We start from the raw sequence: 27,582 nt of genomic DNA, 5'->3' as shown, positions 1-27,582 counted from the left end.
CAAAATTTGATGTATAGGTTCAGTTCTCATCTCTGAAAGTTTATGGGGAAAGCATACAGAAAGTGAGATATATTTCCATTCAAAACAGTGAGCTCTCGTCTATGTTACAGAAGGCCAGAGTGTCCTCGGCCAGCAACTTTGTACAGTTTAGCGACAGAGATGTTCTTTAAGATCTCTGAAAGCACTAGGAGTCCAAATCAGAATGTAGTCCTGACTTCAGATATTCTCATAGTCTTCCCAGGAATACTGTCTTCCAAAACGTAGTGCGCTTCTTCAAGGGTACAGGATAGATATCCTGCTAGCAAACAAGGGGGTAGATATTCATTCCTATAGGTGTAGCACATGGGTGTGAACTTAAACTTTAATTTTTTCCTTTTTTTAAAATTAGGTATTTATTTCATTTACATTTCCAATGCTATCCCAAAAGTCCCCCACACCCTCCCTCCCCCACCCACTCCCACTTCTTGGCCCTGGCGTTCCCCTGTACTGAGGCATATAAAGTTTGCACGACTAATGGGCCTCTCTTTCCACTGATGGCCGACGAGGCTATCTTCTGATACATATGCAGCTAGAGACATGAGCTCCAGGGGGATACTGGTTAGTTCATATTGTTGTTCCACCTATAGGGTTGCAGATCCCTTTAGCTCCTTGGGTACTTTCTCTAGCTCCTCCACTGGGGGCCCTGTGATCCATCCACTAGCTGACTGTGAGCATCCACTTCTGTGTTTGCTAGGCCCCGGCATAGTCTCAGAAGAGACAGCTATATCAGGGTCCTTTCAGCAAAATCTTGCTAGTGTATGCAATGGTGTCAGTGTTTGGAGGCTGATTATGGGATGGATCTCCGGGTACGGCAGTCTCTAGGTGGTCCATATGTTGCCTCTGTTTCTACCTATGAAAATTCACCATTTCCTTTTCAAAATTTAATTTCCTGTAACTAAACACTTACATCTTCAATATTTTGTACTTGTCCTATCTTTGCTCAGAAGTTCTTCCAACTTGCCGATGTGTTTGCTTTTGTTGTGTACATTAACAAAATCAAATTTCTGGGTGTATGTGATGGTTAATAGCAATTGTCAACTGGACAGAATCCAGAACCACCCGAGAAAGAGCTTCTGGTTATACCTTGATTGTGTTCATTGATGTGGGAAGACCCATCTTAATTATGGCCTCCTTGACTGCACTCCATGATGAGTGCTGTAGCTTGAACTATGAACTAAGATAAATCCTTTCTCCTTTAAGTTGTTTTTGTCAGAGGGTTTTATCACAGAAACAGGAAAAGAAACTAAAGGAGTGTATAGCTTTAAAAAATGAAATTTGTTCATTTAACTCATTTTGAGAATTTCTGCAGAAATTAGCTTGCTATGGACACATACATACACACACACACACACACACACACACATATATATATGGAGAGAGGGAGAGAGAGAGAGACAGAGAGAGAGACAGAGAGAGACAGAGAGAGACAGAGAGAGACAGAGAGACAGACAGAGAGACAGGGAGACAGAGAAGGAGAGAGGTGAGAGAAAAAATGAAAGGGGGAGAAAGAGAATATCAAATCTACTAATTCATGTACATGGTATGCCATTCAACTTATTTATACTGCATTATAGTTTTAGGATTAGGGATCATGTACATACTTTGTTAAACTTTTCATAAGGCTTTTGTGTTGTTTTTAGTGATAATTTGATTTTATTTTTGTTTTCCTTCCTCATGCATAAATTTAAGTTAATCTTAAGTGCTGAAGATGCATCCTGTAAAAATTGTTACTTCTAATACCCTCCTATCCTTCAGGGACTTCTTACGCTCCGGAAGGACTTTAGGATTCTCTGAAACTGACCAGATACACTTGGCTCCTCCTTCCCTAAGTACATACAAGTATTAAGGATTGTCATACAAGCTGAGACAGCTGGAAGAGGCAAGGGCCAGATGAACCTCCCAGAAAAGACACTTGCTAACCTGTTTAGTTGCCAGCAGGTTACACAGTATGCCACAGAATTCCAGATCTTGTGAGTGGTCCACAGGGTGGGTGGGCTTTTGGAGTAGCCAGTTGTTTCAGAGTCCCCCCTCCTCCCTGTTAGTTATCTCACCTGTACTCGTTAGAACCCAGGAAAAATTCACTGGTCCATAAAATTGGACGTCAGTGCAATCATTACTTTGGTTTACTATCACTTTTCTTTTTGAGGTGCACATGCGTGTGTGTGTGTGTGTGTGTGTGTGTGTATGCACAGATTGTGCTACACCAGGTAAACGTTGTCATACAACTCTTGATGTTTTGAATTGACTAAAACTCCTTTTCTAATTCATACAATAAAACCCCTTGTACTCCATGTATACCTGAGAAGAATGTATATTCTCCTAACTGAACGGACCATTTGCAAGATTTCAGTTGGTTTTAGTTGCTTTATAGTATGATCCAAATCAGCCATATCTTTAATGCTTATTGGGATAATGATGGAATGTATATTGTTGAGATATAAGACTATAATTGTGAACTTATCTCATTTTGCAGGCTAGTGTAAACATTTCTTCCTATTGGAATTACTGAAGCTCTATTTTTAGGTATTGTGTACGTGTTAGTAGTTGTGCATCCTTTGATGTACACTCACTTTCATTATGGAATTCCTCACTTTATCTCTCACAATTTCCTTATCCTAACATCTCCACCATAAAATATTGATATAGGCTTTCTAGTGTAGGCCAAACAGTTACCGGTCATATAATGGTTTATTCTGTTACTATTTTTTGTCCCCTTTATGAATTTAAATTTAGAGTGGACTTTATATTGTTGACCTAAATTTGGATATTGCCCTTTTTTTCTGCTTTAACCACTTCTCTTCGATGTGGAGGTGAGTTAAATTTAGTGCACTCATTCATTTGATAGAATAAATCTGTAATTTGCTATTTTTTATTATTTTATTTGTTTTTTGTATTAATTATTTATTATTCACTTATATATGTCACAGAATTATTTGAAATGTCTTGCTTTTATTCTTGTGTTTCTCAAGGGAACAACACAAACGTTTTAAAGTGATTTATGTCTTTAAATCCTATGATATCACTCCACAACATAAAGATTCTATACCTGTAAACTCATTTAACCCCTGGCCTCTAAACTTATCTATGCATCTTATAGATAGCATCATTTGTGTCTTTTAAATAAGAGAAATATGTGAATATACATATATATGCATATATATATATACGTCTATTCACAAATACTTCCAAAGCTTTTCATTCCTCCTATACATATAAACATTCCCAACTGGCCTCTTCATTCCACTGATTGAAGAGAATCAGTTAATTTATCCCAGGCAGGTCTGCTATTGATGAATTGTTTTCACATGTTTTTATCTGAGACAACGCATGGTTCTAATTTTTAATTCTGATTTAATTCTGAAACTTAATTCTATTGATAAGAAATTCTAAGGTGGCAATTTTATCATGCACTTTCCCCTTAGAAGGAACTTGAAAAGTCTACTTAAAGGAGCTTATGAACTGTGACTATATTTGTTTCAGGTCTGTTCTTTGGAGAGTCTTAAGGACTATTTGGCTTCTGAAAAGTTTGAAAGTGACAGCAAGAACTAGAAAGCAAATTCATGCAAAGATCCAGAGAATGTGTCACACACCTGTAATTCTAGGACTTAGGAAGCTGAGACAGGAGGATCACAAGATCAAGGCACGCCTTTATAGTGATACTTTATCTCAAACCAACCATCATCACCACCACCACCACCACCATCATCACCATCACCACCATCACCACCACCATCCAGGGAAGATATTATGAGGTTTCAAAGCTCTGGTTCTTTCTGTCTACAGGGAAGTATGGATGGTTAGTAGGCTGGGACAACGAATTGCCCATCAGAACTCAGAGTAGGATTTAGATGTGAATTCCCTGCATTTTGGTTATGGCTTGTGTATGAGATTAGGCTCTGTTTCTTAAGGTGAAAATTCACAGGCACCCCCATTTCCATGGTGCCTTAGGCCCTTGAGTCGGACACCTTCCACTCAGGGGCTCTCCCTGGAGATCAACTTTCCTACTGGGGTTTACCATTTCTCTGTTGAAGAACCAGCAGCTACACATCCAGCTGTTACAGCTGCAACACCCATCAAAGGAAGCAGTTTTTTCCTGCAGACTACTAAGGAGAGATTTGCACTTTAGATTTCAATTACATGATGTTGCGGGTCTCCCAGTCCCGGACTCCTGGGCTGGGTACGTATGAATACAGTTCTTAGGCTAAAGCAAGCTCTGGTCAGTATTTCTGCTATGGTGCATGGCTTGTAGCTATTTGTTAGAAGAAACCCTTTGAGGGTACAAGCCTCATTAGACTCTGGTACTTTCTGTTTCCCCTGTCACAGTGGCTACAAAAAGTCAATGACTGAGTTCACCCACTAAGTTATGACATCATTTATACTTTTCCTTTCAACTTAAAATATGAAACAACGATAAATCATTCAACCTTTGCCATCCATTTAACCCCTGTGTAAACTGTCGGAGGGATATAATGGTAATTACCTTTTCCTGGGACAGAGCTGGGGGAAGAGTCAATTAAGGCTTGCACTGTGCTTTGAGATCTTTCAATGAAAGGCTCAGGGTTATTATTGTTAACAAGATACTGGAGGGATATTTGCCAGCAATGCCTCCCTTTGAGCCAGCATGTCTGTCATTAGTAATTTGGGGGCTTGGCACAGAGTCATGGGAATGTTTTAATGGCTTTTGTTCAACCCCAGAAATAGATCATGGAGTTGCTAAAAGAAATGTTGGTTTTTCTTCTTTGCTCTCTTCTGGGTGTCTGTCTGCACACGTGGCGACTTTCAGAAACCTCAGGTTTCCTAACAACAGTCAAGGAAGTGGACAATGGGGTCTTAAGTTGTCCCATAAACCTAGATAGAAAAATGGCTGCCAGGTGTGCTCCAGAGACTGAGTTGAAGATGGGTTAGTCCATCACATTGGAAGTTTGGGCTGAGCTGACACTCTGAAGCTACCTGGAGGTCTTGCTAATTTATTGAGGTCTAAGAGTGAGTGGAGAGATTCTCTTCCAATAAGAAGTATTTGGGAAATGTTGGTGAGTTTCAACAGGTTATTTTCATTGCAAGCCATCTCCCAAATGCTTTTCAGGGCTGATTTGATGAGTCAAGGCGGTTTTGCTTTTGAGAGGCCTGGGCTTGTTTCATGGACATGGGCAATGAGGATATATGTTTGACCAAGGCTGTGCTGGCTCCTCTTTTGAAGAGTCCATGCTATATAGCTTAAGCTCTAATTGATTATGAAACTGCTCTTTTGAAAGCTCCCATGTGTCCCTGTGCTCCAGGTTTGTTTCCGTCACCTCTGTTTCTTGTTTTGCGTTTATAAATTCTTCAGTCTGCTTGTCAACACAGCAAGACCAACTTGAGGGAAATGGCAGACATTTTGAGATAAGGATGACTTTGACTCTTACTGTTGGTAATCTTGGGAAAGTCCCTAGACCCCTCCAAGCTTTGTCTCAGCAGCCAGTGGAGGCAGAGAAACAGAACAGTACCATGGAGAATGGTTGGGGCATTGGAGTCAAATGACTATGGTGATTTCAGGCACACAATGTAGCTTAAACTGTGAAGTGACTTTGACTCTGACTCTAACCAACAATCCACAGGGGTCAGCAGATGTTTCTGTGGAATTCGTTTTCTTTTCACAAACCGAACTGAACCGAACCAAACCTAAAAGGAGTCTATTTGCTTTTTCTTCTGTCAAAACAAACAGGAAACCCAGAAATGTGTGAATACCATTTCCTGATTTATAAATCATGTACTTAATTTGTTTCCTTTGAGGAGATTAGAAAAGTTAAACTATGGGTGCAGCCTGGGTGTGGTGAACCAGTTTAGAGCTTATGGTTTTATTTGATCTCTTATTGGCCAATTTCTGTTGCCTTCTTTTTCCTTCTTGCCCAAGACTACTTTGGGATTTCTTTTTTTTCCCCTCTCCTATTTCCCTGTGACATTGACAGTATCTTTTTTTTTTACTTCCCTAATGGAAAACCAGACTTCCTGCCTGAGGTACATTTTCACAGACCATACAGTTTTCCCAGCTTCAGCCTCACACAGAGCCTCACCTCTTTTTCATTTCCAACAATACAGGAATGGCACCTGGGTCCACGGAATATAGGATGATTCACCCTAGACTGCATTCTTAGGAGAAATCAGAATAAATCTTTCTATTTGTACCTAAAAAAGAAGCCTAAAACAAAAACAATCCCAAGTGGCTGTGGATACCATCATTAGGAATGCAAACTTGCCAGCAACTTGGGGCTGCTTCTGTAGATGGGTTTGCCAGTCGAAGGCCCCATAATTGATGCTACTGCTGATCTTGGTAAGAAGCTGTCATTAAAGGAGACATGACAAGGGTGCTTCCATTGCCTTTCCGGAGAAATATGCCGAAGAAACCTCAACCACTGAAGATTTAATAATTATACTGGAAAAGGCACGTCCTTGTGCAAAATGCCTGGGAGTCTTCCTACTTGTAACGATCGACCGTCTTTTAATAAAAAATATTTTATTTTTAATTATGTGTATATATATGTGGATGCTCTGTGTGGATGCACACACACACACACACACACACACACACACACGGAGATGCTCACAGAGGCTAGAAGCATTGATCTGATGGAGCTGGAGCTATAGGTGGTAGTGAGCCACCTGACATGGCGATGGGTAACGAAGTTGGACCTTGTGCAAGAATATTACCACTGAGCCATTCCTTCAGCCCATGTATCTTCTTATTGCTGCTTTTGCATGAGGAACTTGGCTGCTCCACTTAGGGCAGTGTTTATATCTAACGTGTCCCCACAGAGTCATGTGTTAGGGCCTGGCCCCCCTCAAACAGGGAGCTTGTAAGACTGGTGCTCATGAGACTGGTAGCCTTTGGGTGGGAAGAACAGATCGCTGAGGAATCACCTTGCTGCCCATGTCTGGCCCAAAGCCCCACACAGAGAATCATCAGTGCCTGATTATTGATATCATGTTATAGATGTGAACATCTATGAGCATCCAAATATACATATTTCCTTATGATTTAATGTTAACGTGATGTAGATGGTGTGGCATTCCTGCTATGACACTGTGTCCATAGTGCTTCCAGAGGATATGAAACACTATGGGGAGGGGGTGGGTGGGATGTCTCTCCCCATTATTGAGTTTAGTTCAGTAAGTAGTAACAGTGAAGGCACACACAGGTGTGTGTGTGTGTGTGTGTGTTGAATGTGTTGGGCTGTGTAGGTGAGAATATGCTCTAGAGTTGAAACATAAATACACACACACTCATGTAGACAGATACATACAAACACACAGCAAGACATCACATACAACACAGACACATACTATACAGATACACATACAGGTACTCAGACATCACACACTCAGACATAGACTTATATAGACATTAATACACAGACACAAATATACAGTTACAGATACACATATGTGTGCACACACACACATACACACACACACGCCGCTCCCTCAGACAACTCTCACTGGAGCCACAACTTAGCTCTTCTGAACATTTCTGAGATAAGGACAGTAGACCTCCTCTTCTGAAGTTCTAGAAGACCATCTATGGGAAAGATCTGGGCTAGTTCCAAAAACAAAGTAGCTGATTCCTAAATGTGTTTTCCTGACCTCCACTCTCTCTCTCTCCTCATCTAGCATGTCCAAGATCTGTTTGGAGATGGCTGGATCTATAGTAGATGTTCCAATGAGAGTTGTCTGATTCTCCGAATAATTAGACACACATGCAGCCAGCCCAGACCACTTAGCTTGTAAGAGAACCCTGCTGTGCTTAGTGAGTTAACAGACTCTAGAAGTGATAGGTGCCTGGCCTCTTATCCTTCTTTGCTTCTGTCTTTGGTCTGAAGGATTTTAAAGGAGGAGTAAGGACCCTGGAGAGACATTAGGTCCCTGACAATGAATATTCCTTGGTATGAAGAGATGGTCAGAATGACAGATGATAATTGTCCCTAAGCCAGATGCCTCCAGGAACCTACCTATCCTGTTTATTTCACATTTGCTCAAAGAGTCTATATTTTTGTTGCTGCTTTGAGGCAAGCCAGTGCCTGGCTATTGCCCCATTTGTCCTGGAAGTCACACTCAGAAATCCCTGGCAAGACTTGGTGTGGTCTTGCTTGGCCACACACACTGATGAGCAAAAGCAACTCTAGTAATGTTGCTTATGTGTGAAGGCCTTGTTCTGAACCAAGAGAAACGGCAGTGTGCTGAAAATTGTTTTCATTTTGGGGTGTGTGTGATGAATGTGTGTGTTTACAACTTCACACTCGTGTGTGTGTGTGTGTGTCTGGAGCCAGAAGTCAAAATTACATACCTTCCTTTATCAATCATTATTATATAATATATATTTTAAAAATAATTTTTAAAAATTGAGACTAAAGTGTAATTACATCATTTCCAACTTACCCTTTCTTCCTCTACATTTCCATGTACATTTGTGTGTGTATCATAACGTTAAGTTTTATTTTATTAGCTTTTTGAGAATTTTATGCAATGTCTCTTGATCATATTGACCCCCACTCACCCAGTTTCTCCCACGTCCATCCCTCTTCCTTACCTATCCTGCTTTGTGTTGTCATCTGTCCTTTCATAGTAATCAAGTCCACTTTGTGTTGCCCATGTAGCCTTGCCTGTGTGGCCTTCCTCTAGAGTTTGGTCAATTTACCAGAAGCTCTACTCTTCAAGTCCTCTCTCTGTGTCTCTGTCTCTCTCCCTCTCCCTCTCCCCCCCCCCCTCTCTACTAGAAGCCAACAATTTCCCATAGCTCCTGGGATAAGGGCACACTTTTGTGCCCATCTCCTCTCTCCACCCTGGGGTTTTGTCCAGCATGAGCTCGCACAGGTCCCGTGCATGTGCTCTCAGAGCCTCTATGAGTTCACATGTGCAGCTGAACAGCTCTTTCCAGAAGACACTGCTTCCTTGTTTCCTCGGACTCTTCCGCTCTTTCCCCATTCTCTTCCACAGTGATCACTGAGCTTTCAGGGGATGGGGTATGATGTAGATGTTTCATGTGGGACTGAGCATTCTGCAGTCTTACATTCTCTCCACATAGACCAGTTGTGGGCAGTCATCTTCTGTAAATAGAAACGTCTCTGAGGAGGGGTGAGAGATGCATTAATCTGTTGGTAAAATGATGAGGCATTAAGAATACGTTTACTAAAGTGTCCATTTAGCAGAATAATAGTGGTTGATTCCTTCTTGGGTCTGTGACCTTTTTCGTTACAGATTCTTGGCCCAATAATCATGCCAGACATGGTTTTCATTTTGTGGAGCAGGATGTAAATCCAATCACAAACTGGTCCGTTAATGGCATGATGTTCATGCTTCACTCTTATAAATGTCTGCCTAGCATTCTACCTCACCCACCCCCCATAGTGTTCAGCGACACGGTATCCCTTAGCAGATGCTCTGTCTATGGCTAGCTTTAGATATGGCCTAGCACATGCATAGTCATGAGCAATTGTAATTAATTTTGAAAACTAACTTTTCAATATAATATAATTTTGAGCAAGGTAGCCATCAGTCAAGGGCCCACATGTGATCATAGTAGGAATAAGGAATAATTGCTTTCTGTCTCCTAGCGTTTGTAATATGCTCTACCATTGCAGTTCATATGTATACTCTCTTGCCCTTTTCCTTGTCCTGACCATTAATAATGACTAATAGAGAGATAAAAAGCTAGTGGCTCAAGGAAGTATATGAACATGAACAAAACCACCCAGACTCCTGTTTATGTAGCTGGGAACAGTCACATGTCTGACTCCCAAACTCCCCACACTGCTTGTCACTCTTTCACTGTCTAGAACTTATTAGCTCCAACCAATCAAAGCCAAATGGGTAAAATTTACCTCTAGAATATTGGACTGAAAGTATCAGTAACCCAGCCAGAGATAACAAAAGCAAAGAAGGTGATTCATAATGACTATTTGTTTTTTTTTTTTTTGTGTGTGTGTGTGTGTGTGTGTGTGTGTGTGTGTTTATATTGTGTGTGTTCTGTGTGTGCATTCTGGGTAATGGATGTATATGTGTGCATGCATATATATGTGTTCTTTATGGGTGCATTTATGTGTACTTGTGCATGCATATATGTTTGCATGGAGGTCGGAGTAGAAACTCATTCTTTGGGCACTCTCTACCCTGTTTTTCTGATCGCTCATTTCTCTAGGTTGTTTATCCAGTGAGTCCTGTGTTGATGATTTCCACCTCTCCCATGCTGAGATTATAGACTCATGCCACCATGCCTGACTTTAACGTAAATTCTAGAGTTCAAGCTCAGATTTTTCTGTTTGTTAAACATTTTAATAGACAAGCCATCTTCTTATCCCAGCTTCTTCTGTTTAAAGCCACCATACTATGACCCATACCAGAAGCACCAAGACTCAGTCTAGTACATATTCACTGGAGGGACTGTTCTGGAGTTAAACTTGTCAGGATTTGAACTTCACGTACGCCATTTTGTTCTGTATCTGAAGTTTTGTTCAACTCACATCCTTATTTGTAATCTACCTTCCTGTAGAGTTGTGAGGTTTTTAATAATCTTTTATGCATTAGATATATACTACATAGCTCCTGAGACAGTATGCAAATTTAAAAAACCCCAGCTATTATTATTTTTTTTCTTCTTGTGCTAAATCTGATTGCTCTTTGGAGTCCCCAGCCTGCCCTGTTGACCCTGGGCCAGCCACCTGCTCTGTTACCACCTTTGTTGTCCCCAGGAGCCCTTAGACAATTCTTGAACCTTGCTCCCATAGTAGGAATATGTGAACATGATATGTTCCAGATATAGTCCAGGGGCACAAGGTGTCTGCTAATTGGAAATGGAAGGCTGGATGCAGCTCATAGTTTTCCAGTTAGCCAGTTACATTTACAGGCAGGGGGACTGGATGTGATTTCTTCTTAGAATAACTCCCTGGAAACTTATGGTTTGTTTGGATCTCAGTGTCACATCTAAAATCCCCTCTGTCTTCTGGAGGTCCAGCTTGGGAACTTGTCTCATTGACTTGGTTCTTTCTGCCAAGCTAGGCAAGTATAGATGCTCCTTGTTGGACCTGGGTCAAATTGCTTAGCCAGGACACTTAGCACTGGGGCACCTCCCCCAACCCCGCATTGAACTGAGCCTTTGGCTACCACTGGAAGGATGCTACTGAGAAAGAGGTAGAGATGTGCATAGCTTATGGGAGTGATGCCTGCCAGGAACTTGGGGATAGCCTGCAGCTATTAGGGCAGGATTACTTATGTCAGCCCCTCCCAGGCAACAGGTTCAAACAGGAAGATCAGGGTGCTACCCTCACCCAGGTCAGAGGAGACATTGGCAGACAGGAGAGCAGGCCCTTCCAAGTCTGGGCTCTTTGGGGCCTGCCCATTCCAGCCTGGTTGTTGGGGAAACCTGTTGGGTAGGCCCCTGTGTATTTTTCTGTAAGGTTATTCTTACAGTCAGGCAGAAAAGTGGGGTGAGAGAAGGGAGCCTTTTAATGTCTCTGACATGTACTTGAGAAACTGCCAAAGGGTGGTTTATGTTTCATAAACAGAGATGTGTTATGATAGCAAGGTTGCCTCTGTGACAGTGATAGCCCAGCCCTGTGTAAGGCTGGGGCTCCCTGGCAGGTCCCTGTGCCAAGGCAAGAGGCAGGATGGTGGAAGCAGGGGGTTCCAGATTTGAGGGGGCAGGAAAAGGCATGCATAACTGCCCAAGAACAGAGCATGTGACCTTAGAGTAGACATATCATCTCCTGATCCCCAGTCTCCTCATCAGCTAAATAGTAAGGTGGTCTACCTCCCTTGGATACATCTTCTTGCCACACATTCTTTGTGTAACACAATTCTGGGCATTCATAAACCCACTCTCATTTAATCCTATGATGACAGCATTAGGCAGGTGCTATTTTTATCCTTGTTTCACAGATAAAGCACAGAGAGACCAAAGGACTGGGCCAAGGTGTCATCTCAAAGCTGAGCTCAGAATCTGAGCAGATCATTCCAATATCTCTAGCCCCAACTACTGTGCTCTGCTTCTAGAACTTTCCTAGGACCCTCATCACATAAGCACTTACTTCAGTTTGAAATAGCCCATGAGTTGACCTGACTCTTGGATGAATGTTTGTGTCCTATATTCTGAGCTATCCATCTGGCTTTTATTCACCACCTTAACTTTGGCACCTGCCTCCGAAACTAATATGGTTTTCGTGTGTCAGATGTTTTCCTGAGACAAAGAACTTGAAATAACAGGTGGTTCTGTAGGAAATCGTCCATTCCTGCTGCAGGCTCCCAGTGAGTACTTAGGGGATGTTTATGCTCAAGGCAGTCATGGGATGGGGAATGATGTCATTCCCAGGAATTTCTCAGACCTGCCTGCAGGATCAATCATGCATGGGAACCCCTCACACAGCAGCCATCACAGGGCTCCATGGGCTCATCCCCAGTGGGATGTGGGTCAGGCACCATATAACTTTTCCCTCACCAGGGAGACAGATCTTCATGCTCCTACTGAATAACCCTGGTAGAAGAGCCAGCCATATTTCTGACTTGAGGAGGAGGCTTTCAATCATTTTCTAAGCATTCTGACTCACCCTCACCTTCAGCTCAGGTCTAATATGGAAAAATCTCTGAGATGAGAAGTGATTAAATGGCTTCAAGGAAAAGGAGCCTGGCCATAGGCTATGTGTCCTCCTCTTCCTCCTCCTCTTCCTCCTCTTCCTCCTTTTCCTCCTCCTCTTCTTCCTCCTTTCCTCCTCCTCTTCCTCTTCCTCTTCCTCCTCCTCCTCCTCCTCCTCCTCCTCCTCCTCCTCCATGTCCTTCCAGCCTCTGTGTTTTCAGAGCGCAATGGAATGAAAGGAGTTGAGTGGTGGTTGCTGGCTGGACACTATATGGAGCTTCTCCCTTCCCAGGAACCTCCCACATAAGCTTCTAGCATCGAAGTAATCATACATGGTGTGTGTGCAAAAAACATGTCCGGCATCCTATCTCCAGGCCAATTAATCCCATGCCTGACATCTTCTAAAAGATGCTCTTTTGCTCTTGTGTCTTTCTTTCCATCATACTCATCTCAAGATTCTCAGTTTGTGTTTCTGAGCATCCTACACCCTATCTCTGGCCATGATGAGGGCTGCAGATGGGTGGCATGAGGGAAATATGCCATCAGTTTATTTGGCATGTACAGATAAGCTAGAATGAAAGAATAAGTCTAATTGGTCCCTAAGTTGGAATGGGTAGTTGACTTACATGGACCACAAAAAAAAAAGATCTTGGGATTACTATATTTAATGTTCTCATCTCCTATTAGCAAAGAAAATGTTATAGAATATTAGAGAGTATGCTGGTTTTGTTGTTGTTGTCTTGGTCGTAGTGGGTGATGACAAATGTCTGGATTTATTTGCTCTATATGAAAACAGTCAATCAGAAAGCCAGTATAAATTTACACAAGTCCACTACACATCTGAGTCTGCCCCAGAACTAGAGCTGCTGTCTTGTTGGGACTTCGTTTCCTTGTCTTCATTGTACACCTGGAGTGATGATAAAACCACAGAATTTTACCAGCAGGAAAAGCACCTTTCCCCGCTCTGGGTGAATGTCCTAGTTACCTGCTCTGAAAGCTCACAGGGTAAATCTTACTATTTAAGATGAAAAGTGAGCTGAACCTGGGATCAAGAGTCTTCCTAGCATTTAGAGTTGAGAACTTTATTTTCTCAAGGAGATGTTCTCAGCTGGTAAAGACAAGTTCTTGGCTCAGGAAAACCAACTCAACAGTCACCTGTGTCCCTTGACAGGACTATTGCTTGGAACATTGCCGCACCTGGGTGTGTTCGAGGGGCCTTTGACGTGGAGCATGAATATCTTTATCCACTCAGGGTGAGGCAGCGGCAGCCGATTCTCACTCCCCACAGGTGGCTTGGCTCTCATTCAAACTCCCTTTGATACTTATGGAAATCCTTGTTCTGGAATCACGGACAGGTGCTCTGAAGTGTCTGTCCTGGTCACTTGGCTATCTTGTGAATCAGGAGGTACCAGGAGGCTGGGCTCTTGCCAGTCAAAGGAGTTGAAAGTCTGTCTGATTGGCTTAATAAGTTTATGAAGCTTCTTGTGTAAGCATCATTCCAAAAATTAAAGAAGACCTTTTGTTAGATTACATAAACCTAGGAGACAATATTATCGTGAAAGGCAAGTTGGACAAAATTAATTTTAGAAATATTAGAAATTTTACACTGTAGGTGAATCTAATGATCATGCGTTGCTTGTTCTGTCCTGTTTGCTTAGTGGCTAGCATGCAATTGTTTATGCACACATGCAAACACGTACTCCTATGCGAACACACTTTTTACTCTCTTTGGACCCCATGTTCAATCACTGTACTCTCACGTCTCCTGACACTATATTCCAGGACCTGCACATTATTTGTGCAAAGGCCCAGATAGTAAATATTGAAGGCTTTGTGGCCATCTGGTCTCTGTGGCCACCAGTCAACTCTGGAGTTGCAACACCTACGCATTCTATGACAATATGGAAATTAATGCTGTGACTGGGTCTCCACAAAGCTTTACTTACGAATAAAAGCCATCGGAAGGCTTTGACAGTTTGCTGACACTTGGCATAAACCAAAGAGGAGATTGAAGAGTCGGATTCAACAAACATTCATTGGAACACTTATTACGTGTCAGGTGCTTCAATTAATTTATTTTATTGAACCCTTCAAAAGCTGCGAAGTAGAAAAGGAATTCCCGGTTTATAAATGAGAAACCAGAGGCTTAGTGAGGTTCACTTTCCTCCAGACGTCCAGCTAGTAAATGGCAAAAGAGAATTGAACACAGGGCGACATCACTCAAGTTCCTTTGTCGTTTTTCTCTGTAGGCTTTCCAAGTAGACTGAAACCCCATAAGTACTCACGTCTCCAGAAGCTATATTGCTGCCCTTTTTCTTTTTCAGGGAAGTGTGAATGTGTCATAACTTGGCCGAGTCTAGCTGCAAAGCATGCTGGGACCTCTGGCTCAGTAGACATCTGAAAGAGGAGACAGAACCAGGAATAACATTTAGTGGAACTAGCCTAACTGGAAGGCTGGCTATTGGTACAGGGAGGGGGCCCTCAGTGGTGCAAATGTTGAGGTTTCAGGTTAGTCTCAGGCTTTGACAGTCAAGACTTCCCCAGTCCTGATTGGGGGAGGGAGCATTCTAGTTTGGTATAAGACACTGAGCAGAGGTTCTGAGAAAGAGGGAGGTGGAAAGATTTGGCTACTTTTTGAGACAGAGAATGAAGGCAGAGTGAAAAGCGGGAGTTCTAGAGGTGCCTTGGCTCTTCAGTATCAAGGTCTAGTTCTTAAGCAGGCTGTTGCTGGACACTCTATTAGATGCTGCTGTGTATCTAAATTCTAGGGTTAAAGTGTATTTACCCAGACCTCAAGACCCACACTTCATCCTGGAACACTCATTTCCCAGATATCCCAATGCTTTCCTCTCCCTTATTTCTTTAATACAGAAATGTTCTGCTCAAGGGCATATTCCTTGGCTATCGATTTAAATTTCCAATCTTTCTCTCTCCTCTAATATATTATTCAGTTCTTTTGCTTGCTTTACAGTTTGCCCCCCCCATCTTTAGCATGCACCATTAACCTACAAAATGGGTTACCTTGTTATCTTATTTCTCGACTGCTCTCTAGGAAGTCGGGAGATGCAATATAGCTTTATTAGTATACATACAGTGTTTGGAACATTGTTCACACTCAATAAATATCTGTTGGATTAATGAATTAACTTACCATGAGTTGTAATTATGTGTTTGATCATCTCTTCCCCTTTTTATCACAGCCGAGATCTGTAAGAGAGAAGACCACGTCTATATTTTCGTTGCTTTATCCTCAACCAACATGAATAAAATGAGGAAGCATTAGAAGTGGGTATCACTCCAAAGGCAGAGCAAGAAGAACATGCTTTCCTCTCTCTAACCTAGTCCCCATCCATTTTAGTTGCACCTATTATAATTATTTGAAAAGTTTATGTTTCCCATTAATCTACTAATTCCTTATGGAGAACATGCTGTTTATTGGTCATCTCTAAACCCGAGTTTCATAATGTCAACTGACACTTAGTAGGTGATGGTTGCTTGCCCAATGTGTAAACCTATACTGCAGGAAGCAAAGAAAAGCCTAGTAGCCTGAAATTCACTTCAGAGGTCAAGACTGGTGGCATTGAGAAGACATTGTTTAGGACCAGCAAATGGAAGGCAAGGTTTTTGTTGTTGTTGTTGTTATTTTGGTTTTTCTTTGTTTGTTTGTTTGTTTGTTTTTGCAAATGGTAACTGTTTTAGTTAGGGTTTCGATTGCTGTGATGAAATACCAAGGCCAAGATATTTCATCTTCCAACTCCATCACTGTGGGAAGTCAGGAAAGGAACTCAAGGGGGTACCTTGAGGCAGGAACCAATGCAGAAGCCATGGAAGAGCAGTGCTTACTGCCTTGCTCCTTATGGCTTGTGCAGCCTGCTTTTTTATAGCATACAGGCCCACCAGCCCAGGGCTGGCACTGGCCACATTGAGCTAGGCCCTGCCATATCAATCACCCAATCAAGAAAATGCCCCATAGGCCAGTCTGCTGGGGGGCATTATTTTCATATAAGGTCTCCACCTCCAAAATGATTCAGCTTGTGTCAAGCTGACAACAACAACAACAACAACAACAACAACAAAAGGAAACCAAAACAGTAACTTTCAGGCTATCACTAGGAAGGGCTGAGAAGATCAGATACTGAGGAATGACTATGAGTTCCAGATCATTAGGTTTTTCCAGACACTAATGGTGTTAAGGGTCTCATTCTCAAAGAGCTGAGGCAGGTAATGGAATCAAAGACAGACCAACTAGGAGCCCAAGTAACCTGGGTTAGTAACAATTACTCAGCTTGTCGTGGGAGACTCTCTGGGAGCTATGGGTCCCTGTTGCTACAGAAAACACACTGAGAGTGAATTCAGTCTTTTCACAATAACATAGATTGCAGATAAGACACCATGGAGCATGTGTCATAATTTGCTTTTCACAACTCTCTAAATTCCAATACAAGAAATAGGTGGTTGGTATATGGCTTGGTTGCAAAGAGTTGTTAAAGTACAAGTTGCATCCCTGGGAGGATGGAGGATTTAAGGACTAGTGATCTGGAATGCCTTTGGCTGGTCATTTAACTGTGTGATGAATGGATAAGGGGATGACTAAATGGACAGAGGGGTTAATAAATGGCTGAAAGACAATTTTGCAACTTTATTTAAAGACAGAGTTTTAAGGAGGAGTTCATTTAGGATTCACAGAAGCCCTCTAGATGGGGTGGGGGTGCAAAGGCAACTGGACTTTAGAGACTTATTCCTGCCCATTTTGCATGAGTTCTGTGACATGGCTCTTGGAATGAGGCAGATCCTGAAAAACATGGACAATTAGCTAGCACTCTGATTTTGGAAGCTCCTGAGGTTTTCTGTGAGGGATGCCATTTGTATGATATTTGTGGGTGTTACATGGCTGTCTTCAAAAAAGCAGCATTTTCCATGTCAGGTCTAGGTGTATTTCCTTGAAGGACAGAGTGAGTTGAAGAAGGTGAGTTCACATTGCCTGCTTCCCATGTAGTTGCTTTCATTATTCTGTATGATGCTGTGTTATCTGCGGTCTAAAGATATATGAGTCCTTGCCATTGTCACTGCAGAGTGGACTGGGTCAATATACAGTCGGTAGGGAAACAAGAAACATGACAGATTCAGGTAGTGAGCCAAAGGCACTACACACGGCCCAAGGAACAATCAGGACCCCGGGGCAGCAGTGACTGGCAGTATGGCATGGCAGTAGAAAAAGGGTGGTCATGCATACTATGGAGTCCTTTGTGTTGATTACTGGGTACTTTAGCTCCATTTTTTTTCTCTCTCTCTTTTTTTTAAAGATTTGTTTTAATTTTAAATTTTGTGTTTGTGCGTTGAGGGATATATGTACATGGAGGTGCCTGGGTGCAAAGGCCAGAGCCATCAAATGTGTGGGCCTGGAACTCTTCCTTTGCAAGAGCAGCAAGAGTCCATCATTGCTAATCTCTGCAGCTTCCTGCCCTTTTTTACTTCTTCTTCTTCTTCTTCTTCTTCTTCTTCTTCTTCTTCTTCTTCTTCTTCTTCTTCTTCTTCNCTTCTTCTTCTTCTTCTTCTTCTTCTTCGTCTTCGTCTTCTTCTTCTTCTTCTTCTTCTTCTTCTTCTTCTTCTTCTTCTTCTTCTTCTTTTTAACTTATCAAGTATTACATTGAAAGAATACCCCAGAGCTCTTTGGGACTAAACCACCAATCAAAGAAAACACATGGTGGGACTCATGTCTCTAGCTGCATATGTAGCAGAGGATGGCCTAGTCTGCCATCAATGGGAGGAGAGGCCCTTGGTCTTGCAAAGATTCTATGCCTCAGTACAGGGGAATGCCAGAGCCAGGAAGTGGGAGTGGGTAGGCTGGGGAGTAGAGAGAAGGGGGGAGGGCCTAGAGGATTTTTGGAGAGGAAACTAGGAAAAGGGATAGCATTTGAAATGTAAATGAAGAAAATATCTAAGAAAAAAAAAAGAAAGAATAGCAATGACCCATTCCCGCACTGCCCTCCCCCACACACACAGGTACACACACAGGTACACACATAGGTACACACACAGGTACACACACAGGCACACCCTCAATAATGTTGGTATTTCCCTGTTTTGAGATGGGATATGTTCTCAGCAGGAGCAGACATGGTATACTAGGAGGAAAGGGGATTGGCTATACAGAATCCCCAGGGATGACATTCAGATGGAAGCTGAGAGTGAAGAAGATGGGCTGAGAACTAACACTGGAGCAAAGAAAAGTAACCTAGTACCAAAAAGTTGAAGAAGCTGAAAGGGGGATTAGAGGCTAACACTTAGAAATGACCTTGATTTTAAAGGATTTGAAAGTATGATCTCCTATCTTTATCTCTGTAACAACTAAAAAGCACATGGCCTGGCCCCCGTTTACAGAAGAGACAGCTGAGGCTCAATGAAGTCAAGTGGCTAACATAGATCAGACTGCAAGTCCATTGACTTCTGACTTCAAATTCTAACCTACAGCCAGGTGTGGTGCCACATACCTTTAATCCCAACACTCCGAAGCAGAGACAAGTGGGCCTCTATGAGGCCAACCTGGTCTACATAACTAGGTCTAGGCCAGCCAAGGCTACATAACGAGAACTTGTCTCGAAAACAAAACAAGACACATCAATGAACAAAAACAACAAAAATCTGACCTATAGTGTGACCGGAAACCAGCAGACACGCCCTGTATATGAGGAAGGAAGGAGCGTCGTGTTTGGCTGGGATAGTGCCTGGACTACACTAGAGAAATATCTGCTTCTTTTAGGTGGAAACAAATTCAAAACCCACCCAACAATGAAAACAGGACAGAGTGCTGAGTCACTCACCCCAAGCAGCCTGCAGGAGGTAATTATAAACAGCTGGAGCAGACATCATGGGACTCCGGAGAAGAGTCCAAGAGAAGCAGGACCAGGGACTGGCTCTGGAAAGAGGAAGTTTCTGCAGAGGCCAGAGGCCGGAGGGAAGAGACCCTGGCCATCTTGATCCTGGTGGCCACTGCTGAGGCAGGTCTAGCCTTGCTCCCCCATTCTCTCTGCCTTGCTAAAAACCGTTAGTCTCCATTCCTAAAACTAGCCACTAAGGTCTATTCCTTTATTTGGCCACTTCCTCCCCCTGAGGCTGATTACCAAGTTCCAGCTATCAAAGTATTGAAGTTTAACAATCAAAAGCCCCCCTTGGCTCACCTAATTAACATTCCCAGTCAAAATTAAACACCTCATCCTAGCACAGGGCTCCCCCCTTTATCTTTACAAACCACCATTTTCCTATGTGCCTCAACTGTCTCCTCTGAGGCAGACCTTTGTCCCACTCTCAGACAAATACCCCATAACCCTCTCCATTACCCCCACTCTTTCCTCTTCCTTGTTCTCTTACCCACCCCCTCTCCCTGGTCCTCTATTTTCTGTCTTTGTCTCTCATTCCCTGCCCTCTGTCCCTCTGGGGTAAGTAAATCTCTTGTGCTGAGAACTTTGCCTTGAGGGTTCTGAGCCTAGCTGAATCTCTCACACTGAGCCAGGCTGGAAAGAACTGGATTGAACCAGGCAGAACAGGCCCTACTTGGAAAGCAAAAGAGAGCTAGGAATTCGAAAGCTCCAGAGATCCTTGAACTATGGGGTCTCTCAGGAGGGAATAAAGTGCTAGACACATGGCCCTGAAACCTTTAAGTCTTTGCCCTCCGTCACAGGAAAATAAGTTGAGAGTTGAGGCAATAAAAGCAGCAGAGGCCAATGAAAAATCTCCAGGTAGAAGGGCAAGGCTGAATGATGGAAGAGCCCGTTTGGACTCAGAGGTTATTTTTTTTCTTCGTCTTCTGAGGTACTGGTAGCTCGTTTATCTCGAAAGGCCAAGTAACTAACACCTTTTTATTGATGAATGGCCACTTGCCTTCTGATGTACAACCACTTAGTTAACTTTCCCCTTCCTGAAATTGCTGTACCTCCAAGTTGTCACACCTGCCAAGCTACCTCCATCGAGAACCCAAGGGCCCTTAGGAGAGCTCCTGAGTCAAGGTCCTGAGCAGGAAAGGCCCAGAGCCCCTAGCAGAGAGTCAGAAAATCACCCCTGCTGAACAGAAAGTAGGAAGTCAGGAGAGGAAGTGGATCAGGAGCTTGGGCCGAGGGATATTCATTTGTTCTCCAAGCTACCATTCCTTGGTACCAGCCCTGCCCTGAGGATTAGTTATAATGTCAAAGCCAAGTTGTACCGGAGGCATTTAGTGTCAAGTGAGGAGACCGCCAAAGTGCTTTGCAGTCAGTCCTTTTGACTTGGCTGAGTGAGTTTTTAGCTATGATGATGGTTTGTGACTAAGTGCTTCAGTTATATGAACAAGATCTCTTTGCGCAGAACCACAATGTGGAGCAGAAAAGGCAGCGTGGGCCCCAAGGCGCGTAGGAGGTTGCAGCTCATTTTTGAGTGAAATCCTAAAAATGTATGTATGAGCTCAGACAAGGGTTGGATAGACTTGGGTCAGCATATAACTCGGCACAGCAAAAGTGAGTGCTGTCAGAGAACATCGAAACGAACCTGCGATGCACCTGTATGTATGTGAGTTAGCAATATGTAAGATGTCAGTGAAACCAGCCTATTTCCTGTCAAAGGTATACTCAGGAGCCTGGGATCACAGGAGACATGGTACAGAGTAGATGTGCACTGAGCCTCCCTTTCCTTCTCGTGTGCTTAAGGGCCGATGTGAGTGGTGAAGACACCGAAGCCTGTGCTTGGAGTTATTTCTTGGAGTTATTTCGGGCGATACCATATTTATCACAGATCAACAAGGATGATTTAGTGCCTGCCGAAAAGTGGTAATACCAATGCACAGCCAAGAACACAGTTGTTAAAGTCGTAAGAGCGTGCCATGGAGGGCAGATTTAGGATCTCCAAAGCTGTGTTACAGGTAATCTCCAAACTCCTCCTTCAGCTCATCTCGCTAAAGTCAGAAAGTTCATGTTTAATGAAAACCAAAAGCTCCTGCTTGTGAACACACATCATATCTGAGCAGTTACAGGCATGCAGTGGGTTCTTAGCCATTGTATCAAGAAAGGAATAACAGCAGTTGCTATCCTGCCTCCCTTGGATTCAACTCTTGGGTCTCTTTCTCTTTGGCTAGTCTATGAGTTAATTTTGCTGGGATTCTGAACTGCACTCAGCTGGCCTTTATTAAAAGGCAACAGGTTCTCTAAGGGACCTCCAGGATGAGGCCGGGTGTTGGCTTTGGTACTGGATGGAGGCTGCCCTTAGCTCTCATTGCTATCCTTCTAGGTCAAATGACGACATTCGTCCAGCACATCAGGGGTAATAGAATAAGTGAATTGGGTTGCAGAGCCCTGGTGGCTGAGCTGTACCCTTGGGTTCAGACAATGAGGATTCTCTGCAAAGCCTAGGCCCGAAGGAGGAAGCTCCCTCTAACAACATCTTTCTGTTATGGACACACACAGAGTGAACTTCCCTCTATTGCTTAGTGTCTGGTCACGTTTCTTATCTTAGCAATTGAAAAAAAGCCAGTTGTCGGTGTGCAAAAAGGCCAATTTTAGTGACCTTCCTCCCACCCGCAACCTGGTCTATTCGAAGCCATGAAATTCGGTGACCTGAGATTCTTGGGCACACAGAACCAACTGTGCATCAAACATAAATGCATTAAATCACCAATTCTTCCAGTTTTTTGACCTGGGGAAGGTATACTCTAAGTGTACACTTCTGCAGCATAGTTTGTAAATACAGAGTTGATCTAAATACTGCACATATACTGTTGGTATATAGTATATGCTCAAGAAATACCAGATAGGCAATCCCTCACATATTATTTGAATTTGCTAAGATATAAAATATGATGACTGTTCTACTCTGTCTTCCTAAAAAGACAACCCCACCCACCCACCATGGCAGTCTTCCTGGGATTCATTTTCTGTTTGTTTCTGGACAAGTTTTACACACTGTATGTCCCATTGAACTTTCTCCAAGGCATCTCTGACGGAAGACAGATTATAGGGATTGGAAGCTAGGAAGCTGCTCTGGTCCGAAGATCAGTTAAGCAATAGGAAAGCTCCTTTTGAGATTGACTGCTGACAAGAGTTCTTCCTGTTCCAAACCCGAGGTAGACACTGAAGCAGAGGGATGAGCCAACCAGCAGTGGTTTTTTTCCTTGGGATGAGATGGCCCAGCTGAGTGAGGAGGGGACCCAGTGCTAGACTCTCCTCTGCCCATGCATTCTGTGAAGGAGGCCATCAGGATGGGAGGTCGCCATATTGGCCAAAGACTTGTCTCTTGGGACTTTCAGAATGACAAAAGTGGCCCAGAGTTCCCATCCAGGGTGGTCTCTGACGGGAATGGGAGAATCTAGGGAAAGTTTTGATGAAAGAACATTAAAACAGAACCATATTTTGGGGGCTGAGATTTCCAACTTGGAGTCCAAACAGAAAGTATTAAAGGCTCTCTACAAAGACAATGCTTGCCTCCTTCCCTTTGGGGCTGAGATGGTAGAAGTTTCCTTGCTGTTACTGTTTGCTTTCTTAAACACAAAAGCAAGTTTAGCTTGGAACTCCAGGATGGAGCTGGGGAGAGAATGATCCATTTATTAGAGCAGAGGAGACACTTTCCAGCAGATCTGCAGGGAAATGCCCTTTGCCTGCAGGCCCTTGGCGCCCAGGCTGGGCTAAGCTGATTAAAGCTCCATTCAGAATCGCAATAACCCAAAAGCTATGCTGGGGCCACTGATGGGCCTTAAGATTAGCCACTAAACTGATCGCTCTCCCTGGGATTGTGGCTGTTGTATTTTTGGAAACTGAGCACTTTAAAAAAAAATTCTATTTTCTCATGGCTTTCCGTGCGAACCTCATTAATTTCCCGAAGTCTCTGCAGAAGAACAATTGCTGTAATTCCATCTGGCAAGGTTCTAAAGCCTGAAAATTTCTCATAGAAAATAAAATATATGGAAAATGAATAGACACACTTATATATGACCTCTGTAATAGATGGCCCAAGTATACATAATAGGCTACACTCTATATACAAACACACACATATGTGTATATAAATATTTTTTTTCCTTGCCTTCCTGCCCTTATCCTGGAATTCTTAGCAATTTGGCCTGTCCCTGCTTATTAATGATGTTTCCAGAACAGAGCTCATTGGTGCATTTTCAGCAATGGGCTGATTAATAGGTGGGCACCGGGGAGCTCTTTGAAAGCCAGGGCATTGCTGGCTTGTTGACCTTGATGCTCAGGGGATAGTCTTGCTTCAAACTATGGAATCTCAGTTAGCATCATAAATTGTGGAGCCACTGGTTTTATTACCCTTCTGCCTCCTGCTGGGAATGTTGTTTCTCTTTAATAATGGGCTGAGCAGCAGCAATGAGCACCCCTCCTCCTCCCTCACTTGCCCTGTGCATTCCTCTCCCCCACCTCCACTCTCCACCTCCTGCCTTGATCATCAAAGAGGAGGCACAAACACACTCCCATGCACACACAAATGTCACACACACACACACACACACACACACACGCTCCTAGAATCATACACATATACAATATCCATACCTGTCTCCCTCCCTCTGTTTAGCTGTAAGACTTAGTCAGGACGCACCCCCTTTTCCTGGCTTGGCATAACTAAATCAAGCAGGGATTTTCAAAGGCTTAAAAAAAAGACATCAAAGCAAAACAGAAAGTAGCCAGTCCAAGGATATATGAAAAGCATAAAAATAGTCTTGTTTTCAAAATAGAGAATGCTAGAGTCTCAGTCAAAATAGTGACAAGTGGCCTGCTTTCTTAGTACTGTTCTCAGAAGAGCAATGGTGACTCTCTGCTCCTTCTGTTCCTTACATCTCTTTTTCTGCAAGAGCCATCCACGCTTCTGGGCCCTCGGTGGTTAACCTCATAAACAGGCTCGCAGATCCTAGACCTGGGCTAAGGGAGCCTTCTGATTGATCCAAGCTCTCTCTAGCTCCCATGTCACATCTCTTCTTCGTTGCCACTCTTTGGGAGGTGGGGGTTGGGTGTTCTTGTCCATCAAATCCTCTTTCCAGTCAAGAGTATTATGTTTTTCTCCCCTTTCACAATAAGCACACAGTTGTAAATTTGTGTTTATTTATGGGTGCATTTGGTTAATGTCTGTCTCCATCTCTGGAATGTAAACTCCTTTAACTAGGGATCCCATGTCTGATTACACTCAATCCTCAGATCCTCAGCGTCTGTCCTCTTACCAGGAATAGAGTTCACATTCAATAAATATTTGTTGATGGGATAAATAGACCTTCTGTGTTAGATTATACACAGTGTATAAATGACTCCTCCGATCGTACTCGGGTCCAATGTCTAGAATATCTCTGTGCTCTCCTACATGTTATTACTGCCTTGTTCAGATCTCCCTTGCTGAGATCCCCAGAAGGTGATCAGTAGCTAGTGGCCAAGTAATATGGAAATAGAGAAATCAGACTCCCTGTTTCAAAGTGAGAATTCTGAAGTCTGTTCAGAGATCCTAAGGCCCATATTGTTGAGACTAGACTTCAGCTAAATCTGTGTATTCGTGTTTGATAACTGTAACAAAATAGCTGAGACTATTTATAAAGAGGTTCATGTTCAGTGCATCATACCTTATAATACAGAGAGATGAAAATGTAGACATATAATATTAGTAACAGTATGGTCTTGTTCTGCTCTATGTAATTTTTTTCTAAATAATATATATTTTGTCTTCACCACTCAAAAGCGTGTATTATTGTTCCCTCCATTTGACAATTGTAAAGATGCAGCTCACATAGTGCTGGGATTTATCTAAGACTACACTAACAAATGTTGGGACTGAGATCTGACTCCAGTGTCTGGACAGGTTCCTGGGGAGTGTCCTCTGCTCAAAGGTAGTCACTATTCTGCTCACCTGGGTAGAATTTTGTACTCAGAATGGCTATCGTTTTACATTATAACTTATATTTCTTGGTATATTTTCATGGTGTATAAGTGAATGGCATAGAATAAACATCTTCTAAAGACAAAGATACTGACAATAATGATGCTGCCAACTCTTTTCAGAGGGTGTGAGGAACTCAGAGCTGTCTGCACATCAGGACTTCTCATGGTCCACGTGTCTTCCATTACTGGTAATGGTTGCCCTTTCCGCTGCAGAGTCTCCATCACTAAAGACAACCACACTGCTGTCTGGGCTATAAAGAGGCTGTCACTCAAGATGCTGCGTGGAATATCACTCATTGATTCTTTAGTGTCTAATGAGTGTCAATTTGGGTGACATGTAAATTCACAGAAGGAAGCGTGGCCAGAGTTCCCAGGCTGAAGGGTAAGCTTGTTCAGGCTGCTTTGCTCTGACTTTCTGTGACTACCTGTCCAGGAGCTCCCCACGAGTGCCAGAGTCAATGGTTTGCTGCAACAAATGGGAATCGTCTAATGCAGGAACCGCATGTGATGGTCAATTGATATGTCTATCTGGTTCCCTTTTCAGTCTACGTTGGCTAAAACAGTTAGCAGATTCTGCTAATACCAGCACAGTTATGTTCCTATGGAATGATGCTCATAGGACATCTAGGCTTGTGGGTTTGAAATCATTTATAACATCTTATGGGCAATGGAAACTGCCAGGCTTTGGGGGTGCCCAACCATTGGTGATCTGCATTGTTCAAAAGGAGAGATTGAAAACATCTCAAAGGAGAGAAGTTTAGTCTACTCCGGTCAGCAGCAGAGCTGGATCCCTGACTCAGGCCTGCCATACCAGCTGCCATTATTGGCTGTGGAATCAAGTAGTCTAGGCTTGACCTGGGCTCTGTCTCCATGTCCTTGGCTAACTCATTTGATCTTTCTTTATTTGGAAAACAGAGATTAAAAACAATCTTAAACTGCCTTCTTCAAAAATACATTATTCATAATTCTCCATCTACCCCATACTTGGTCCCTTAAATGTATTCATTGGTGATATGAATTATTGTGGCCAATGTCATCACATTTAAAATCTGTTAATATTTTTCATTTTTTCGACTTCTCAGAGTTACTAGTTATGTCTTTGACAATCTAAATGAGACTTTGAGACCTTTTAATTTTCTTCTCTTTCTGGTGGAAGACCTCCAGGACAAGAGTCACCTCTCCCAGGGGGAGATTTCAGTCAAATTAGGAGATTAATAAGCAGGATTGGAAAATATTACTGGACTTACTGTTCACTTAACACCTTAAGTCCATAGGCATTGATTGGGAGGGTCTTAGAATCCCCCAAAGCACTGTTTTCAGTCTTTAGTGTATGGAAGAGCATACAGAGAGGACTTGAAGAAAGGTCTACCAGTGACTACACAATTAATCCATTTTACCATTTGATGGTCTTGTTATGGCTACTGGTTACCTCACTTTGTAAGGGATAAAAGGGAGAATGTAAGGATTTAATTACACTATTTTACTCATACTTTTAGGTTAAAGTTAGCCATAGATTTCATTATGGGAACCTTTCAGGTCAATGGGCACTTGTTGGATACCCTCTAGGGATGGGGCTGTGACAGTTACAGTGATCCATACAGACCAACCTACCTCACCCTCTCAAGGGACTGCCATGCTGGAAATTAAGAACTTGATACAATTAAAACTAGAAGTGACCAGGGTCATGTGATGTGGTGTGTGTGTGTGATGTGTGTGTATACATGTGCATGTGCATGCATGTCTTTCAAATGCTATAGGTTGTCCCTAGGGACAGAGGGATGTTTCCTGGCTGAGCTTGGTTTGAGGTGATGAGATGATTTGTTAATTTGATGAGACCTACAAGGGCACCCAGCCCTTGCCTTTTCCTGTGGATATTCTAGGTGGTAATATCACCTTGGAGCCAGCCTTGACTATGATCTGCCTATCTAAAAAATAGAGATCATGCTGGGCTCAATTCTCCTCCCCATCTCAGCTTTCCCCAGAGAGATCCAAGAGGTAAAGGGCTTAAACTGGACTTTGTAGCAATTCATCATGTAGCAGGCAGAGTCACTCATT

General features: G+C 42.9%; 1 long non-coding RNA gene across 1 annotated transcript; it reads right to left on the bottom strand.

Moving 5' to 3' along the window:
* On the bottom strand, window positions 1-24,540 carry LOC110308819. Its single transcript, XR_002379609.1, has 4 exons — window positions 24,442-24,540; window positions 15,786-15,841; window positions 14,920-15,031; window positions 1-295 (listed from the first exon to the last, which is right to left on the bottom strand). It is a non-coding gene; the product is annotated as an uncharacterized LOC110308819 (long non-coding RNA).
* Between the last annotated feature and the right edge of the window lie 3,042 nt (window positions 24,541-27,582).

The sequence above is a fragment of the Mus caroli genome, chromosome 2 (genome assembly GCF_900094665.2).
Source record: "Mus caroli chromosome 2, CAROLI_EIJ_v1.1, whole genome shotgun sequence".
Taxonomy (NCBI): Eukaryota; Metazoa; Chordata; class Mammalia; order Rodentia; family Muridae; genus Mus; species Mus caroli.
This window is presented reverse-complemented; position numbering and strand designations above follow the sequence as displayed.